The following is a 21,230-nucleotide window of genomic DNA, read 5'->3' on the forward strand; positions in this document are numbered from 1 at the left end:
TCCATAGGGATTTGTGGGACAAAGAATGAGGTCCCTAGACGAGCCGGTACTAGAACGCTCCAGGGTCAAACTCAGGAGTCGATTAGACACCTTGTACTACACCAGAGGAAGTCGGGGGTGGGGTTGGGGGGTAAGCTGCTGTTCCACAGGATCCCAACGCCAGTTGTAGCTTTGCTTCTAAGAGACTATTTTGAATATTTTTATCCTCCCTTACAGCCGCCTTCTAGCAAAATTACGAGTTTCTACCCGGCTCGTTTTTTTTTTTTGTTTAAAGGAAAAGGCGCTGAAAACATCCCTCTTTTTGAGAAAGCAAACCAACAGCAGCAGCTATTCCCAAACCGGTACTGGCTGAGTGATAAAGGCGAGGGGAGTGAGGCTCGCTCCTCTCTGGTCCAATCAGGTGCACAGGAAGGTGGCCCTTCACCAATAAGAGCAAAGTTCGGCATCCGGAGGTGGGGGTGGATGCGGGTGATTGTCAGCTCACTGGAGCAATGCCAGAGGAGATTTCCTTGAGTGAAAGCAGCGAGGACCAACCGATGCAAAAGGGAAGGCTAGAGGTAGGTGGACTTCGGAAGGGCGGCTGGACCATCCATTCAGGGGAAACGAATGTTGTTCCTGTTGGAGCGCCCCGCACCAATCAAAAGGGTGCGGAGGAGAGGATTCAGCCAGCCTTGCCTCCTCAGCCAAAAGATCGCCGGGCTTAGTGGGAAAGAAATCGGGGGAAAACCAGAGTCAGAGGGAGGTTGAACCACTCAACTGGTTCCAATCGGACGGTTCCTCAAAGGGGAAGCGCCATTGTCAGGAGAGTGGCGCCCGGGGCCCGGACGGACTGGCGGCGCCGGGGAGCGAGGGCGCAGCGCTCGTAAGGAGGGGTAAGTGTCGCCGAGGAGAAGGCGCTTCATTTCACTTTCTCTTCTCTCCTGCTCGGCTCTCTCTCTGGGCTGCAGCTGCTGGGTACGGGAGGCGCAAGGCAGGGATGGATACCTAGCCCCAGCTCCTGGGTGTCCCTTTGGGGAGGGGGCCTAAGGGGGTTAGCGTCCACCCTCACCCCACTCCCCGCCCCCCACCTTGGCGCTGCTGCTGCTAACGGAAATCGAACCCCGGCGCGGCGCAGAGAGCCCCCTCCTCTCCTCTCTCCTCCCTCCGTGGCCCGGCCTTTCCCTTCCTCCCCTTCCCCGCCCCCCTTCTTGGGGTCGCGCCGCTGCTTTCTCCGCCGCCGAACCGGGCGGGGGTACCCAGGGAACGGAGGAAGGGGCTGGGGCGGCGGCGGGGCCGGTGGTGGGATCGCTTCGGTCTGGGCTGTGGGGGGCCGGGGAGGGGGTTCCGGCCTTTGGTGGTGCCAGCCTGCTGCCGCTGGAGGAGGAGGGAGGAGGGAGGGAAGTTTGGTAGCAGCCGTGGTCTCCGCCCGCCCGCCTTTCTCCTCCTCCTCGGCCCGGCCAGTCTACAAGCATTTATTAAGCTCGCGGCTCTGGACCACGCGCTTCTCTCTGCACCGGGGATACAAAGGAAAAGCACAAGACCATCCCTGCCCTCCTTGGGCTCACCGTCTAAGGGGAGAGAAAGCGTTTCGCCGCTGTGGACCGCCAGACAGAGCTGGGTTTAATGGAAGCAATGCCGGGACGCCCCTGGCCCTGGAGCTGGGACCGCCCGCCCTCATCCGCGGGTCGGGCTGTCGGGCCCTTCGCGACGGGGAGAACTTCGCCTCAAATCGCCCCCCTTCCTCCCTTTTCTCTCCCCTGCGTGCAGAGTCTGCCTGCCTTGGACGAGTCTGGCTTCTGCCGGCCTCAGCGTCCCGTCACCATTGGTGCAGGATTCACGATGTTGTGGGGTCCCTGAGGCACCCCAGGTTTTTCTTGACATCTTAGATTGAGTCTCCCCCTCTCCCCTCTGCCCTTGTTTGTTGATACACCGGCTTCCGGGCAGCAGGTTCCCTAGATGCTGTGGGTCTGTACCGACTGCCCTTGGCTTCAGCTTAATCTGTGTCAGTCCTCGGATGTGAAGAGATAATATTCCTTCCTTGCCACCCTCAGGCCAAAGTAACTATGGGAAGAGGTGAGGAGAGGAGCACTGCAAAAGGCACAGTGTTTGATTCATTTTAACACCGAACTGAGAAAAGAATTTCCAGAATTCATTGACTGAGCTCACTCTTTGAAGGATAAAAATTCACCAGAATGGAAGAAGGGCTTTTCGATTTAAAACAAGTTTTGCTGCAGTAAACAAAGTTGGGTTTTTAAAAATACCATAGCCTTCCTTACAGTTTCTACTTGGAGAAATTGTAACAGATTTTTTTCTGTTGCCTTGTTTCACTTTTATAGGTACTGATTTTTTTTTCTGTTCCTAACTCATGGTATATGTTTCACATAAACTTTATTTAGAAATCAATCAACAAGTATCTGTTAGTGTTTAGGCTTTATGCTAGGTTCTGGGATATAAACACAAAGAATAAAACAATTCTACAGGCAAGAAACTTACATTCAAATGGAGGATATAAAATGTATGTAGATATAAATAATATATATAATATATAGGTAATATATATAATATATATAATAAATATATATAATATATATAATAAATATATATAAAATTTATAAAGTGAACAAATACAAGTATATACAAAGCAAAATATAAAGCAGTGAGGGGAACAAAGTAATGAGGGATAGGTGACACTAAAAGTTGGAAATCAACGTGATGCTTTCCTATGCAACTTATGTTTTTGAACATTTTAATTTCTTGTGAAGTATTTATTACTTAAATCGTATAGGTAAAATAATATTCTTAAAAGTGTCTGTGGTTGTATTATGTAACACTGTAGTTACTTTTATGACCAGAAATAGCATTACATTCTGTTTCTTCTATTGTAAGTTATTTTGTATCTTGTAGCTTTTGAGTTTTTTTTTTAATCCTACAAATATTTTACCCAACAATTTTCCTTTTTTAAAAGTAAGTTTAAGAGCAGGTAGGAAATTATCATAATATAAGTAGGCAAAACCTCAAGCAGAAAGGCAGCGATAGTCAGGAACCTTGAAAGGCAGTCCAAGTTGATAGAGTTATTTGAACCATTACTTTTTTGTCTTTCTGGAGGACAATCAGTGAAATACAAAGTTCAAGACTGATTTATAATTATATCACTAAGTATCTTTTGTTGTTACACTTAAATACTTTTCTTTCTCAAAATTTTCACAGAGGCATCCTGGTATAGTAGCAAAGAGTACTAACTAGATTTGGGGTCATAAGACCTGAGTTCAAATGTAGCCTAAAAAAATTTTAAAAAAAATTTTCAGTTCCAAATTCTCTCCTTTCTTCTGGCCCCTCCCCCACCCACTTAGAAGGCAAGAAATACAATACCCATTATGCTTATGAAGTCATGCGAAACATTTCCACATTAGCCATGTTGCCAAAAAAAAAAAAAAGTGAAAAAATTAAGGGGAAAAAACAACATGCTTCAATCTCAAATCAGAGTTCATCAGTTCTTTATGTGGAGATAATGGATAGTATTTTTCATCGTGAGTTCTTTGGAATTTCTGTGGATCATTGTATTGATCAGAGTAGCTAAGTCTTTCCCAGTTGATTATCATTATAATATTGCTTTTATTGCACACAGTATCCTCCTACTTCTGCTCACTTAAGTTTGTATCAGTTCATATAAGTCTACCCAGGTTTTTCTGAAACCATCTCCTCAATCGTTTCTTATAGCACAGTAATATTCCATCATAATTATATACCACAACTTATTCAGCCATTTCTCAATTGATGGGTGTCCCCTCAGTTTCCATCACAGAAAGAGCTGCTGTAAATATTTTTGTACATAGGAGTCTTTTTCCTTTTTCTTTGATCTCTTTGGATCTAGACCTAGCAGTGGTATTGTTGGATCAAAGAGTATGAACAGTTTTATAGTCCTTTGGACACAGTTCCAAATTGTTCCTCAGAATGGTTGGACTATTTCACAGCTCTACCAACAGTGCATTGGTATACTTGTTTGCCTATATCCCCTTCATTATTTGTTATTTTCCTTTTCTGTCATCTTAGCCAGTCAGATTGGTGTGAGGTGTTACCTCAGCATTGTTTTAATTTGCATTTCTCTGTTAGTGATTTAGAGCATTTTTATATGACTACTGATAGCTTTGATTTCTTCTTCCAAATACTGTTTTATCCTTTGACCATTTATCAATTGGGAAATGATTGTTATTTTAATAAATTTCACTCAGTTTTCTACGTATTTGAGAAACAAGACCTTTACCAGAGAAACTTGCCGTAAATCTCCCCCCCCCCCCCCCCATATTTCCTACTTGTAATTTTGGCTACATTGGTTTTGTTTTTGAAACCCCTTTTTAATTTAATCAGATTAGCATAATTTTTCACTTATTTTTCTTGCTTTTTTGGTAACATGGCTAATATGGAATGTTTTACATGATTTCACATGCATAATTAATATCACATTTCTTGCTTTCTCAATGGGTAGAATAGGAATGATAATGTAGGGAGGGAGAGAATTGGAAACTCAAAATTAAAAAAATGTTCAAAAATATAAATTTATTTCAAAAATAATAAAAATTATTCATTTTACCTCCTGTGAACCTCTCTCTCTTGTTTGCTCATGAACTCTTCCACTATCCATAGATCTGACAGGAAATTTTTTTCTGTTATTCCCTGATTTGCTTATGATATTGCCCTTTTTGTCTGTCCTATACCTATTTTGAGCTTATCTTGATATATGGTGTGAAATGTTGTTTGTCTATTTTCTGCCAGACTGCTTTCCAGTTTTTCCCAGCAGTTTTTGTCAGATAGTGAGTTCTTGCATCAATAGCTGGATCTACACACTAGGTTTTGTGCTCATTTGCTTCTGTATATTGTGTGTCTAATCTGTTTCATTGATCAGCTGCTCTTTCTCATCCAATTCCACATTATTTTCATAATTACTGCTTTGTAGTATAGTTTGAGATCTGGTATTGCTGGTCCCCTTCATATTTTTTTTTTGTATTTCTTGATATTCTTGGCCTTTTGTTCCTCTTGATGAATTTTGTTATTATTTTTAGCTTTAAAAGTCAAATCTACTTTCTACCTCTGTCACTTTTTACAAATCACTTAACCTCTGAGGGTCATTTTCCTCACATGTAAAGTAAGGGGGACTGACTAGATTGTCTCTACAATCTCTTCTAGCTCCAACTCCAACTTGGTGAGGACAGTGATATCAAGCAAGTACTGTGGTAGAGGAAGGTAAAACAGGTTTCCAAAATCAACTTTTATCAATGTAAATCTGGAAAAAAATTCACATTTAAAATTCTTTAGGACGACAGATATTTTTCACATTTTTAAATGCTAAAAAAAACCCCCAAAAAACCAAATCTACAGGCAATAGGATAACCTGGGTTCAAGTCCTGCTTCTGGGACATTACTGGCTCTCTGACCCTGGGCAAATAAACTTAAGCTATCTGTTCTGTAAGCCACTCTCTAAAAGTTACAAGGAAGGTGACCAGCATTGGTAGAGAAGTGGTTTCCTCACTGGAGAGTTCCCTACACAAGTGAAATCACAACTGTAGCCCCTGTCCTTCTCACTGTGTTTTACTATCTCTATAATAATGAATTCTAGAACTTGTCTAAGAATTGAAGTCAAACTTAATGGTTAATAATTGGTCCAAGATAAGTTTCTTCATTGACCTCTGGTTCACCTGAGACTTGGATTTTTCTGAGATTGTGGTGGTGTATTATTTGAAGCCATATAGTATCATCAGAAGAGCGCTGGTGTTTAAAAAAGGTGGGATTTTGTTTATTGTCTATTGATTGCCATACTTATTGTTTCTGCAATGCTTGTCCAAGATATACGTATTGCTGAACTAATTTGATGTGCTGGATATCATAGTGTTTACAGTAGGCATTTTTCACCATCTCCCGCCCACCTCCACCCCCCCATTTAGACCATTAGCACAAAGTCTTTAGACCTTACTTTCTCTGGGGAGTCTCCTCTTCCATTTGGACTCTGTGCTGGCTATCCTGTTCAGCACTAGTGAACACCTTTGGTGAACTTACATCTATCTTCATGATTTATGCCTTCCTTGTTATTGATGATCAGAGATTTTGAATAAAGTTATCTCTCTAGTGTTATCTATTAAGGAGTTATCTGTTACATAGGAAATCAAGTTTTTTTTATAGTCAGCATATAATAAAGCGCAATAGAATCTTGTATTCTCTGCAATTTTAAGACATTGTGGAGATGAGAAAATAGGCATATGCATCAGTCCTATAGATGTCTGTCATGAGATGTGTATTGGTATGTGTCTGCTTTCTAGAAATGATCTTCAGAAAATCTGGAAAATTTTATTAAAACTTTGATGCTTTGGATTATTTCCCTATTCTTTATTTGGAAAATTTTTTGGTGGGAGAGGGGGGAAGGCAGGGCAATTGGGGTTAAGTGACTTGCCCAAGGTCACACAGCTAGTAAGTGTGACAAGTGCCTGAGGTCGGATTTGAACTCAGGTCCTCCTGACTCCAGGGCTGGTGCTGTACTCACTGAGATATCTAGCTGTCCCTATTTGAAAATTTTTATGGTGCTTTGACTGTGTTCCTAGGGACTCCTCGTATCTTTAAGAAAGACTCGTAAACAATTATGAGCCTGTAGCCTGTCTTAAGCTAGGAAGTTAGAGCTGAGAATTGGGTTTTTTTTTTCATTACCAAATAGCCAAATATATAGAATCAGAATAGTCTTGCATGGTCTTAACTAAATGTATTGCGGATAAGGGATAACAGCCCTAAAGGGGAATATGTTGCTTTAGATACTACTTCAAGTTTGACTTCTTAGGGGAAAGACTTATAAAGAAGTAAAAGGCTGACATCAAGAAATACTTAGGAAAAACAATGTAGTGTTAAGGAAGGAGCATGCTATTTGGTGTCAGAGGACCTGGGTTTCATTCCCAGGCCTGCTACTTACTCTGTGAGGTAAGCAAATCATCTGTTCTCTTAGGGGTAAGTGAGAGGACTAAGCTTGGCCTTTTTGTTTGTAGCAATCGGAATATATGATATCTAAATCTGTGATAACCTAATTTCTTCCATACCTATTTTTGTTGTTGTGGTTGTACTGCCTGGCTCCTCTGAGGGCTGAGCAATAAACAAGTATGATCATCACCCGTGGGAGCTTTGTTGCTTTGGAGTTTGTTGGGCCACTGCTTTAAAATTCCTCAGAAGTTAACTTCCCAGATTATAACTTTATACCTTTGGGGCAAAATAGTCCAGATATTATACACATACAGTTGAATGTTATTCGATTGAATACTCTAATGGATGATGTCTGTTTCTATATTAGTAAGCCTTTCTATGTCCTAGAAGATAGTTTATGCTATGCTGATGGAAGAACATAATTCAATTAAGTGAAAAATTCAAGAATTAAGAGATGCCTTCCTCAGTCCATCTTTCTAATAAAGATATATCACAATATTATAACTGTACTTAAATGCAATGTGTAAGATATTTAAAATATATGACAGATTTTACTAAAGTTTGGGTTGATAGTTCTTTATGTGGTGAAGAGAATGATGGTTTTAGGGTGTTTCTCATGGGCAGTACTGACAGTTATAGGGTGATTAGTAAAGCCATAGGAGGAAAGATGGAAGTGTAGAGCAAGTCCTGAGTTGGGCTTTATCAGTAACAAATTACCATTTATATGGTATTGTAATTATGTCTCCATTTAAGTGACAATATAGTGAAGCAAATTTTATCTATCAGGTTTAATTGGAGCTCTTGAGAATAAAATATATTGGTAATTCATATATTGAGAATACTTTTATCTATTTTTTTATCATTTAACCTTCAAAACAACTCTGGTCGGTAATATATACATTTCCATTCTAGTATCAGGAAACAAAAGTTGAGGAGATAAGTGACTTGCCTAGGATTCCTCAATTACTCTGTGGTTAAGTCATGATTTGAAACTAGGGCTTTTGTTTTCCAATTCAGTGTTCTTCCCTTTACCACATATTGCTTAACATTGCTAGTACAAATACTTAAAAAAACCTCGTCCAGTATTTTTTGGGGGGGGGGGGCGCAATATGAATCATTCACAAATAGTCTAAGAACCATATTTTTTTTCCTTCTGAAAAAATGAGAGGTTTGTCACCCAACCTTTTAATAATTCTTGTCTTGCTCCCCTGTGCTTTCTTAAATAACAAGTTCTGGAGATCTCAATTGAGTAGATTCTAGTTCTAGTACTAACTAGCATAGTCAGTGCTAAATGTAATCGGAAGATTGCCTATGTGTCATCCTTCTATTTATTCATTCTTCCTCCACTTCGTTTGCTTTAGCAATAATAATATTGCCTTAGTCCCAGTCAACCTCTCTCACCTAGTTCATGGTTAGAAACAGAATGCATTAATGCTGCAGTTTTCTGTGATGATTTTTCTCAGTATTGGGGTGGGGGGGCAGGGAGGATGGTGTTCCTTCTCAGTATGAGAACTTTTCTGTACACCAGGGCTGGGGACCTGTGGGGGCAGATTAAGTTATCAGCTTACTATGGTTATAAGTCATGGAACACTATTGTCTCCGTATAATTGGAGTTGAGAGTCATATTTGAAGAGGTTTTATGGTTCATGTAAGTGAACTGCAACATATTAAACAAGGAATTGTGGTGGATCAGTGGTATAATATCAGATGTATGACTGGAAAAAAAAAAGATTTTGGTAATATAGAAAGAGTGAAGGATAACCAATGGAGAGCTCTCATGTGCCACTGATGTCCATGTAATAGCAATAGAATGAGAGACTCTAATAAGTTATGTGGGAGAACCTATGGCAAACTTTTGGGAGGACTAAGATTGCCTAGGATGGGCAGGCATGGATGGGTTGCAATGTATTTTGTTGGAGGGAACACCTACACATCTGTGAGATCATAGATCCATTGGGGTGATCTGTTGGAAGTAGTTCTGTTGGTGTTGATTTCTCCTGTTATACCTAAAAATGACTTTCGTATTATCACAAAATTTGAATTTCTCAAGTTCAACCCGAGTGATACAGTAGATAGAGCACTGGACCTACTGTAGTTAGGAAGATCTGAGTTGTGTTGTGACCTTGAGCAAATGACCACTGCAATTTGCTTCAGTTTCTCATCTGTTAAATGAGAATGATAATAGTACCTATCTTTCAGGGTTGCTATGAGGATGAAATAGGATAATATTTGTAAAGGACTACATAAATGCTACTACTACTACTATTATTATTATTTTGTTAAACTCATACCAAAAAGAATCACCATCGTAACATGTATGACTAATGTTTATCTAGCCTTTTTTAAGATCCCTAAGGAGGGAAGCTTAGACCATCTCTTGAAGCAGTCTCTTTATAATTTTCACCTATTGCTCTTGCTTGGTGGGGACACACAGAAAAGACTGATCCTTACTTCTATATGACAGCCCTTCAAATATTCAAACATAGTTATCAAACCTTCCCCTCTTCCAAACTTCCCAGTTTATGTCGAAGTCACCACCATCTTTTTAGTCTCCCCGTTTTGTAATCTTGGCATTATTCTCAATATCCCACATCATATCCAGTCACTTGCTTGGTCTTGCTATTTCTACTTCCACAGAGTCCCTTGTCTCCTCTCAAACAACTACTGTCTTAGTTCAGATCTTCTTTTTCTCTCACTTAGGTTATTGCAGAAAGCCTCGCTGATTCTCCTACCTCAGGTCTCTCCCTACTCCTATCGAGTCTATACAGTGCTGACAAAGTAATTTACCTTGAGTGCACATACGAACACGTGACTCCCCTAGTCAATTCCAGTTGCTTCCTATTGCTTTTAAGCAACAATATATACTCTCTCTCTCTCTCTAATATAATCTATGTTATGTATAATGTATTACACACATATATGCATATGTATATATACATACACATATGTATATGTGTATATACACACATAGATACACCTACATATCACAACCTAGCCCTACTCAACCTATTTTTCCACCTTTACTGAGCAATATCGGCCTATGTGTTTCTTTTACATGCCTCCTAGCCTAGCCCTGGCTATGCCTCATGTCTAGGATGTACTACTTCCTTATATCAGCTTCATAGAGTCCCTTTCTTCCTTTAAGATGCAGGTGAAACACCATCTTCTGTGTGAAATCTTTCCTGATTCCTACTCTCCTCCCAACTGCTAGTGCCCTAATTAATTACTTCATACATAATTCGTATTAACTTCATATATATGCTATATTTATATTGTACATATATGTATTTGTTATCTCCCCTATTAGAATGTAAGCTTTTTTTGAGACGGGATTATTTCATTTTTAAAATTAGTATTCCCATTGCAAAATATCTGTCGCATAGTGGGTACTTCAAATACTTGTTGATAAGTTGATTTTGCACATACACCCCCTTTATTTTCTGGGCTAAACATCCCCAGTTCCTTCTGTTTATCTTCGTATGACATAGACTCAAGGCCCTTTGCTATTCTGGTCTGCAGATACTCTAAAGCTTATCAGTCCCCTTCCAGATGAAGTCTGATGATGGCAGAAGACAATGGAACCAATACCTCCTTGTGTTTGGAAGTTATGCCTCAGTCCAAGATCCCATTAGGTTTCTTTGGCTGTCACATCATGGTGTTGACTAATATTGAACTTGCAGGCCCCTAAAACCCCTAGATCTTTTTCAAACTCCTATTGAACCATACCTTCCCCCGTCATTCACTTAAAAAGAATGGAATGGAAATAGCCTTTCTTAAGCACTTTATAGATATTACCTTATTTTATCCTGACAACATTTGGTACAGTGCTTGGCACATAGTAAGCTATTAATAAGTAAGCGCTCATTGACTTGCTGAGTTGAACTCCGAGGTTCTTACCTGACAGCCATCAATTTGACAAAGATGGCAAAAGATGGGAGTAATAACAATAGCTAATATTTCTATAGCTTTTATCGTGTGCCATGCACAGTGGTGATCTCATTTGATCCTCACAGCAACCCTTGGAGGTGGTTGCTATTGTGACCCTCTTTTTATAGTTGAAGAAACATAGAGAGGTATATTGGTAATTAAGGTGGGACTTTTACTGTTTTCTCTTTTAGCACTTATTTAATCAAGTGCCCTTGATAAATCTAGACCTTTGTTTCTTTAATTAAATCAGGAGTCTTTGATGACCTCCTTTGCCTCAAGGGAAAGTCTGACCAAGTGGGTTTAAGACATGTTTGTGATGCTTTTAGGTCACCTGGGTGAGTTGCATGTGTGACTCACCTTTGACCCTGAACAAGATATATAAACCCAGAGGTTGACATTCTCCCTTGGGGCTCTCAGCCACTGGAGGAGTGGTGTGGGATTCTGGGAAGCCACTCTAAGAGCCTCCTGGTTCATGAACCCAGATGTTGATGCTTTTTGGTAACTATGACTTGTGATTTGGTTCGTTTATATTGTGTATGTTTGTAATTTGTGTTTGCTCTGAAGTTCAGGTTGCTGGCTTTTCCTCCTGAACTAAGTGAATGATATTTGTATGTTGGATTAAAGAAGATTGTTAACCCCTTAACATTGCTTTCCTTAGTAAAGCAGATCAAAAGAACCTGTGCTGCCAGCTCTTGTTCTGGTCTTGTTGGGTCTTACACCCCACAACAGCTGCTAGCCGAATTGTTGCTACAAGAGGTTAAGTGATTTGCCCAGGGTCAGACAGCTAGAAAGTGTCTGAGGCCAGATTGGAACTCATCTTCCTGACTCCAGGCCCAGAACTCTGTTTACTCAGGGGTGTGTGTGTGTGCATGTGTATGTGTCTGCCTGCCTGTCTGTCTGTCTGTCTCTGTCCGTCTTTGTCCCTATCTAAACTTAAGACATTCCTATTCAATTTAATTTTACTAGATTCGGGACAGTCTAATTATTACCTAAGATCTTTTTGGATATTGACTGTCATCCAATTTATTGGCAGTACTGCCCAGCTTTATGGAACCTGCAAATGTGATGGATGTGTTATCTGTGCCTTTATTCAAGTAATTGATAAAAATGTTAACACAAGGCCTCCCACAGATCCCTGGAGCACTCCATTGGAAACTTCCTGCCAAGTTGGCATTGAATAATCATTAACTATTACTCTATGAGTCTGGCCATCCAACCAGATCTGAATTCATCTAATTGTATTATTGTGTTGTCCAGAGATAATAAGCACATAGTGCAGTCAGCAACACTCCTGGATGGGGCCAGAACCAGATTAAAATGTAATCAGGAAATATTTAGCAAAATAAATAAAAATACAATAAAACATAGATTATATTACATTTTACCTGCTTGGGGTAAATTTTACCTAAGGGGCCTGCTTGGACCCTTATGTGCATTAGGGGCCCTGTTTCTATTTGGATTTGATACCACTGGTATAGTAGTCCAGATCTTTCCATCCATACTATGAAATACTTTATCAAAAACATTTCCGAAATCTGGATTAAGTACATCTACTGTATGGTAGATGCTAGCAATTTTGCAGCCCTATCAAATAAGGAAATCAGGTTAGTCTGGCATGACATGTTTTTGGTGGAGCCACGCTGACTCTTTATAATCACTATCTTTCTAGATTTTTACTATCTCTTGAATTGGACATTCTAGAATTTTCCCAAGAATCAACTTCAAGTTCATTGTCCTATAGTTTTCAAGCTGTTCTCTTCCCCTTTAAGAAAAGTGATATTATTGCCATTGCCTCAGTGATCATATCTTCCCATGAGTTTCTGTACATCAGTTAGGTGAATTAGCTCACGGCTCCACCAGCAGCGCCTTAGTGTGCTTGTTTTTCTGCAGCCCCTCTTACATTTCTTGTTTTTTCTTGTCAACTTTACAAATCTCATCTGTGTGGTGTAGAGCCTTAGAGTTATAATCTGCATTTTGCACTAATGATTTACATTAATACTCGCACAGTCAGTGGTTCGGAGCATGTTTTCATACGGCTACTGATAGCTTAGGTATCTTCCTTTGAAAACTGCTCTTCATGTGCTTTGACCATTGTCCATTTTAACTCTGTGTCCCATATTCTAATGGACAAAAACTATAGGTTGTCCATCCAACTATATATTATAAAAGACACTCATTAAGCATTTGCTATGTCCCAAGTACTGTGTTAAGCACAAAGATATGAATGCTAAAGTGTATACCTTAAGGAGTTTACATTGGGGCGGGGCAGGGGAGAGGTGACCAGGACTGAAGTCCCAGGGATAGTTAGTGGAGCCATAAATATTGAATCAATTTGATCATGATTTCCAAAGCAAGAGGTAGGGAGATGAGAAATGCATCACAAGCCATATGGCCAGAAGGAGTGGAAGGTTAAGCATGGAGAGAGTGCATTATGTGAGTTTATGTTCATGTCAGGAATTCCAAACTTGAATGGGTTGTCTATCATGGCATGTGCTCTCCAGATGTCTGGTGGTCCTAGAGGGTGCTGCATCTTGGGTACAATCCACTTTTTTTTTCCTGTGGAGGTGATTAGGCCAAATGACATCACTTTCATTTGTAGTTTTTTTTTTCAGCCATTTCCAAGTTGATGCATACTTTGCTTCTGGTTTGCTATTATAAGAGTGATGCTATGAAAATTTTGACATATATGTGGTCTTGTTTCTTTCTTTGAGTTCCTTTGGTTACATATACCCAGTAGTGGGTTTTCTGAGCCAAAGAGTATGGAAATGTAGTTGTTTTTTCTTATATAATTCCAGATTGACGTACTGAGTAGCCAGCTCACTGAACAGTTTATAAAACATCAGTTTGCCCAGCTTCCCATAGCCCCTCCCAACAGTGACCATTCTCATCTTTTGTCATATTTGTCAATTTGCAAAGTGTGAAGTGGGACTTTCAGACATGCTTAAATCTGGATTCAGCTGCTTATTAGTGATTGGGAGCCTGCTTTCATGTTGTCATTTATATATAGACTAGAATTCTTTTGAAAACTATTTTGGCTTATGTTGTCTGACTGCTTCCCTGGATTGATTTTTAATTCCTGACAGAGTAGAGCAGTTTTGTTATTTCTTTACATATATGACCTTGAGTGAGTCATTCAGCTTCTTTGGGCTTCAGTTTCCTTATGTGTACAATAAAGGGGTTAGTGGATGGTCTCTGAGGTGCCTTCCAGCTCTGAATCCTGTGAATCTTTGGATCAGACAAATAGACATAATCATTTGTAGGAGAGAGTTACTATCTAATGATGCTAAAACCAAAATAGAGTAAAACCTTACCTTTATGGAAAGGAGAACTTTGGATAATAGGTGCTTTATTCTTTTAGGCACTGAAATTTAATGTAATCTTAGTTATTTTGGATTGATATCTTTCTAAAATGTGCTTTCCGGGTTCGCCTCTGTGTAGGACTGAATAGAGAGATACTTACAGATCAGAGGTAAGTTCGGTTGGGAGAGAGTTGCAGCAAGGTTTCAATTATGTTTATGTTGAAGTATACTTTGGCAAACCAGAAGCTGCAGACCTTGGAGATAATTGATGGGGAGATTAGGACTATCCTGCAAAGCTTTGGGGTGCTTATCCTGGGGCTGTCCAAGGAGAAGACAAATAAAAAGGTGGCTGGACCAGCAGATGGCAGCCTTTGCTGCCTCCATATGACACGTGGAAGCTGAGTTGTCTGCCCAGATGGGCTTTCTCACCCAGGTGGCAATTGGCTAGCCTTACAAGGGTTCAAGCTATGCATCAAAAAAGGATTGCCAGATGGCACTGAAAAGAGTAGAGTATGCTCCATTGAAACTGAGTGAACTGGTACCAACCTGTGAACAGATGTTGGGGATCTAAGACAGGGTAGAAAGACCATTCTTCACAGGCCTGGACAGAAGTGGAACAAGCAGGGGAAGCTGTGATGGGGGAGAGGGAGGCAGAGAGTTAGGAATTTTGTATTGTTTTGATTTTTATGTTTTGTTCTCTTCAGCTCACTTTTAAGTTCCTAAAGATCCCCTTGGACTTTTCTATTGAGAAAATCCACAGGAAAAACCCCTGACTTGCCCTACCCCACCCCATATCTCTCCACAGATCATCTTCTTGTACTAGGAGAGGATGATGGTCCAGATGCAAGGCCTCCCCCTTCTACCCACCATTTCCATTTCCCCATGCTACTTCAGATTCTTTTTGTCACCTTGGCCCAATTTTTCCAAAAGAAAAAAAATGTGTGTGTGTTTATAAAATACTTTCCTGTCTTCTTAGAGTGTATTGAGCACAATTTATTTAATCTTTTCATGATCATCTAAATCCTAAACAATTAAGAAAATCTTTTGTATAACAATTACATATTTTTGTTTCAATCACTTAACAGGTATTAAGTGCCTACTGTGTCAAGTATTGTGATAAGTGCAGGAGATAAAAAGACAAAACAGACTCCATTCTCAAATATTTTATTTTTTTTCCCAATTATGTGTAAAAAATTTTTAGCATTAGTTTTTTTAAATTTTGAGTCCCTTCTCCTTCCTTTCTCCCCTCATTGAGAAAGCAAGCAATTTGATAAAAGTTGTACAATAGACCCCATTCTCAATGATGCTGCATTTCATCAGGGAAAACAGAAGGCACACAAATAAATAGATAAAAAAAATACAATGTAATTTCAGCAGGACATGGGTGGCACTAGCAGCTGGGGTAACTAGGCTTCATGTAGCAGGAGAGGGTCTTTGAGGTAAGTTTTGAACGAAGTGAGGGATTCTAAGAGGCAGAGAAAAGACAAGGCAAGGGCGTGGAGGCAGGAGTTGGAAGGATGGCAAGAAGACCAATTTGGCTAGAGTGTAGACTGCAGAGTAATATGAAATCATTCTGGAATAGTAAACTGAAGCTAGATTGTGTTTATGCCTAATTATACATATATTGTATCATAAGACAGTGATTCCCTCACAGTCCATGGAAGTATAGCTCAGGCAGGCCTTTTTCTGCTGCGCTAAATGGCCCTAGGATTGTCTTTTTTAGTGGTTCTTTTGAGAACTTTTTTGTTTTCTCTCTTTCAGAAGCACAACAGATTAGGACAGATTTAGAGGAACTCTTTGGAAAGGAGAAAGGAATTTCTGTACTCATAATGAAAAGAGAGCTGATACCATGTAGACATTCTTGCAAGTACACTATGTTACCATTCATCTTTCCATAGGTTATTGAAGACCTGTTAAGTTGCACATAAAAGAGTCATGATTGAGATCTGTAGCTTGAGTGTTCTTGCTGTATATCATGTGAATAAATATTTTCTGAGCCTAGCCTCAGCCTGGATCTCAATATTAACTGTGTATAATTAATAGTTTGTATCTATTTTATGTGTTTTTTCTATAGGTTTTACATTGTCTGGTTTAGTGCTGAGTGTGCAGTAGGCACTCAATAAATATTTATTGTATTAATTTTTTAAAATCACATGTCCTGTTTTGCTTTTTGTTTGTCTTTTCCCTCCGTGTAGATTTAAGTTCTTTAAGAGCCCATGATTTAAGTTTTTCTTACACACCTGTAGAATAGTGCTCAGCTTAATGTAGGTATTAAATAAATTTTATGAACGTTTAGTGTTAGGTTTTTCTACCTACAAGGCACACAGCTGTTAATTGATTAGATAAGGGGCATGAGGGAATATTTCAACATTACTCATGTTTTCCACCCATGTCATCTGGGAGAACAATGTAATAGAACAGAAAGAGGCAAGGCAGAAGGAGAACTGATTTGGGAGGGAAAATGAGTTCAGTTTTAGATGTGTTGAATTTGAGATGACAGCAAAATAGCCAAGTAGAAATGTTCAAATGGATATTTGGAGGCACAGGATTGAAACTAAAGTGAAATTTGAGGGTTTTAAAATTCTCCAGTGTAGCTAGTTGGTGCCTTGGAAGTAGAGTTGTTCTTTTAGTAATGAATGTAGAGACAAGAGTAGGGAAAAAGTAGTTGAATATGGCATTGTTAGTGGGTGTACAAATAGAAAAATAAGACAGTCTCTGCTCTCAAGGAGCTTATATTTTAATAGGGAGATAACTCATACGGAAGGTTTCAGTTGGAAGTTGGATAGAGAAATCCCATTATCCTTTGAGTAGAGTGGCAAAGTAGATGCAATACCTCTCAATATCATTTCCACTGAAATCATAACAGTTTCTGAAGTTGAACCATTTTACAGTGTGCCGAAGACTTTGGTGGCAAGAGCTTTTATTTTGGATCTCCAGTAGCCATGGCTGTAGCACTTGTAGGAGCAATAGCTAGCCTGCATCTCCATGCTGGGTTGTTTCCCAGGATGATGGCTGTGGATACTGGGCTGGAAGCATTTCTGTTCCCAAGGTTCTTGGGTTTGTAGTTGGTAGGAATGACTAGTCCCTTCTCCACAGGAGTTGCCTCCCTCTATGATGGGAAGTATCCCAGTGACCAAGAGAGGTTGGAATTTCCTAAAGGAAACCACTGTAAAGAAGCCAAGCCAGAATTAGAACTGAGAAAACTTACTGTATTTTGTGAATAGGAAGTTATTGTTGACCTTCCAGAGTAGTTTCAGTAGAATGGTGAGAATGGAAGTCATATTTCAAGGGGCTAAAGAATGAATAGATGGTAAGGCAATTTTTTCCCTCCCAGTGCCCAGGATCTACTTTCCACATGTGATATACTATTTCATTGAACTACATGAGAAAAGCAATAGTTCCTTAGATCTTCATGGCTGTGGCATATCCAACCTTACTGAACCACCAGGCTTCTTGTCATCAGGACACTGGCTAGAACCAAAACCTTAAGCACCAAGTTTCTTAATTCCAGATTAGGATCAGGGCTTCAGATACTACTACATTGTTTAGGAGTAGGGCCTCAGAACCCAGCTTGACTTGGACCTGACTACACTTTCCACGTGTAGGTAATTTGATTGTGCATCACTTCTCTGTAGTCTTGGGATGAAACAAAGAAACTGGAATGGATGTGAGTTGGTAGAGACTCTGGTAATCTCATAACCAGATATTTATTAAGTCAGGTATTGGACCCTTTCCCCCTGGTGTTTGAGAGAAAAAATACTGAATTCTTAAGGGTGGTAGTTCAAGTAAAATGGTACTTCTTCTTCTTAGAGCTAGCAAACTCCTCATTCCCTTCTGCTTAAGTAAAAACTTCCTTGTACTCCTACCATGCCCTTTTTCCTTATTTCTATGCCTATATTTCCGTGTCTTCTCCATAGTCCCTCTTCTGATCTTCCCTTCCATTGCACCCTCTAGAACCCCCTTTTTTTAAAATAAATTTTTGTTAGACATCTTCTCAAACTCATTGCATCTTCTTTCATTAAAACCTGGCATACCCAGAAGACTCTGAATCCTTGGCTACACTCTTTAGTAGCCTATGTGCCTTTTTTCATGCCTCCTGACACACTTTGGCCATGATGAGAAGTTGTGCAGGTTAAAATTGGCCTTCTGATACTCCATCCTTTTTCTCCCTCCTTCCTGTTGGATAGGAGCAGAGCTTGAATCCCTCTTAAGGTCTTTCCTATCCCCCTTCTCTCTACAGATTTAATCAGCCATACCTTGTTATAATAAGTTCCCTTTTCAACAAGGGAGAAATATAATGGGTCTTTCAGATCCATGTGGTTCTCCTTTCCACTATTATATGGAGTTTATAGCAGATGAAAAGGTAAGACAATCACAATAGCTTGGAGCCCTTAGTTGAGAAAATTCTTAACATTCAGGCAAAGACTTGCCTCCCTGTCCTTATATTTTATATTTATGTTTTATCTTTTAAAAAACCATTGTCTCTTTAAGGCAAAAAAACAATACAGGAAACAGAAGCAAGAAGAATATAATAGTGTCTTTTAAAAACTGGATCGGGTATAGGGAGGAGTTGGGGAATGAGCAGACCTTTTGTAATTTCTTTCATTTGTTGGGGAGGTGGGTACAACTGCTAGTTTTATCCTGAGTCTTGCCTTTCTAGCTCTCCCTTTGCCTCTTTGCCCTGCTCTTGCACTACTTATTGTTTCTGGCTCATCTCATTAAGTCCTGGATTGGACTGAGGATGCTGGGTCCCCACTGTGAATGCTGTTCAGTTCTAAAAGTCCCTAATGCTTCCTCTTAGTTCACATATCGAAGACTGTGTTTATACCGTTGAGAATTCCTGAGTGTGTGACTGAAATATGCTTTCTGGCTCAAAAAGGTGAACATTTGTTCCTCTGAGCTACTATTCCCAGCATGCCAGTCAAATTTCTAACTTCCAATTTGTTACTTGCTGGCGTATGGAATTTGGCAGTCCCTTGCAAAATCAGTTGGGGTACACTTAATATCTGGAATTATACAGTATAGCATCACATTACCTTAGCATTTAACTGAACAAGGATGATTAACCCTGTGTCCAGGTAATTGTCTCAGGTGTAATTGCTTTTCATAGCAAGCATACATTAAAAATACATGCAGTGGGCCTCTTGGAATATAGAGAGCATCACTTGACAGGCTGCTTCTTTGACAGGTGTGAATTTCATGCAAGATAAATTTTTTATATCTTTCTCAGAAGTAACATGCATATATATATATTACACAAACAAATATGAATAACAGCAAACAGTATCAAAGTCATAATATAACATCAGTGGGCTATGCAAATTAGATTATGTGCAAATAGCTAACAACAAAGCTAAACAAAGTTAGCAGACTTAATATATGCATAATGCTAATAGCAAATAAAAATAACCATGAGAGAAAAATGATAAAACAGGAACATACTGAATATATAGCAATGAATATCTGTGATTACACTGAAGGTATACTTAAGCACTATTGTTTAACTTCATATGTGTACCTTTTTACCAGTTTCATCTGGGATATTATGCATTAGTGTCATCGCTTGCTAGCCTTCTAGAAAAAGTTGTCTGTTAATTATGGCCTCTACATCCTCTCTTCTTTTTTTTTTTTTTGAGTTCCTCTCTTATTTCTTTACCCTGCAGTCTAGCTTTTAATGTCATACCAGTGTCCTGCAGCCCCTTAAATCAAGTCAGGTAGAGCCTTTATGGAACACTTAGGTTTGGGTGAGGCTAAACATTCCTTACTGCCTCAGGGATAAATGCTCTGGTACAGTTCTACTGACACCCCCGTAGGCTCATGATAGATACTACCTTGTTAACATCATGTTTCAGAAGCCATATGCAAAGTTCTTGTTGTAAGGTCTTATCATACTTCACCTTGTGGCACTGGGACTTCTTTCCCCCACTATCACCAGAACAACTATTTGCACCATCACCCGAGACTCAGTGATTCTTAAACTGTGGGCGACCCACAATTTAAGAAGTGCTGAAGGAGTCTTGAATGGAAAAAGTTTAAGAAGCCCTGGAGATGGCCATTAATGCTGTCTTGAACTCCCACTCAAATTTTAATATACCTGCCCATACCTCTATGATGGTGTGGCTGGGGAAGCCTGTAGGTAAATCCTTAGGATTTTTTGGGCAGAGCTGTGCCTTGAGGTAGCATGTACCTCATAACTTTTGGCTAGGATTTAATTGGTCCCAATGTAACCTGGTCATTGGTATGGTGGGCTGAGGGAGGTGGTAGTAGCATAGATCCAGTGGGGGAAAAAAAAATCTCTTTTAGAAATTTTGCTCCCTCACTTGTAGAGCCCTCCCCTGCGAGAACTAGCTGCAAAAGAAACTCATCTTAATGGCTCTTAATTTGTACAACTTCCCTTTTTAGCCACCTAAACTAAGACAAAGGATGGCCCCCATCCCATACTCCTAACAGATTTAAGTGGATTTTTGAAAACCAGTCTTGTGTGAGCTTTCTGAGCTGATGGAACTTTGCCATAAATTCTGGTCCATTAGACCACACCTTCACTATTATAATGGCAACTCATTAGTGTTTAAGCTTCATCTGCAGCCAAACCATCTAACATTTCCTAGAGTAGAAGGATACTCAGCAAGAATTCAGTCCTGGTTGAATTAGATGCTGTTATACTTTGGCTTCATATGGAAACACATGTAATTGGATGTGTTGAATGTGGTGAATAGCAGGGCAACTGTTAAGTCTGAGAGGCACTGACTCCTTATAAGCTAGTGTTATATACTAGGCCACCACGAAGACATATCAATAGCTTAACTTTTAGCCCTCTAGGCCAATCAAATGTCAGGGACAGCTTCTCTGCTTTTCAAAGAAAAACTAGCTTAGTCTACATGGCCAATAGGGCTCCTACCACATAAAGACCAAAAAATCCTACAAAAAGCCAAGTCCTTACATTCTTCAGTACTCAGAATAATGCCATGTACTTATGGTGGTTTATTACATGTTATTTGATAATGATCTTTTTCTTCCGTCACTCCTTTTTAATTATGCATATTTACAGATTGACCTTTGTATTTTTTTTTTTGT

General features: G+C 39.7%; 1 protein-coding gene and 1 pseudogene across 1 annotated transcript in view; both read left to right on the plus strand.

Moving 5' to 3' along the window:
* The first annotated feature begins 745 nt into the window (after nucleotides 1-745).
* FRYL (FRY like transcription coactivator) overlaps nucleotides 746-21,230 on the plus strand; it is a 315,130-nt gene continuing 294,645 nt past the window's right edge. Inside the window, exon 1 of the mRNA XM_036763836.1 lies at nucleotides 746-872. The gene's annotated coding sequence lies outside the window, so the exon portion shown is untranslated. The remainder of the gene's footprint in view (nucleotides 873-21,230) is intronic.
* LOC118854819 lies at nucleotides 14,373-14,727 on the plus strand (annotated as a pseudogene).

Source organism: Trichosurus vulpecula, chromosome 6, assembly GCF_011100635.1.
Source record: "Trichosurus vulpecula isolate mTriVul1 chromosome 6, mTriVul1.pri, whole genome shotgun sequence".
NCBI classification, from domain to species: domain Eukaryota; kingdom Metazoa; phylum Chordata; class Mammalia; order Diprotodontia; family Phalangeridae; genus Trichosurus; species Trichosurus vulpecula.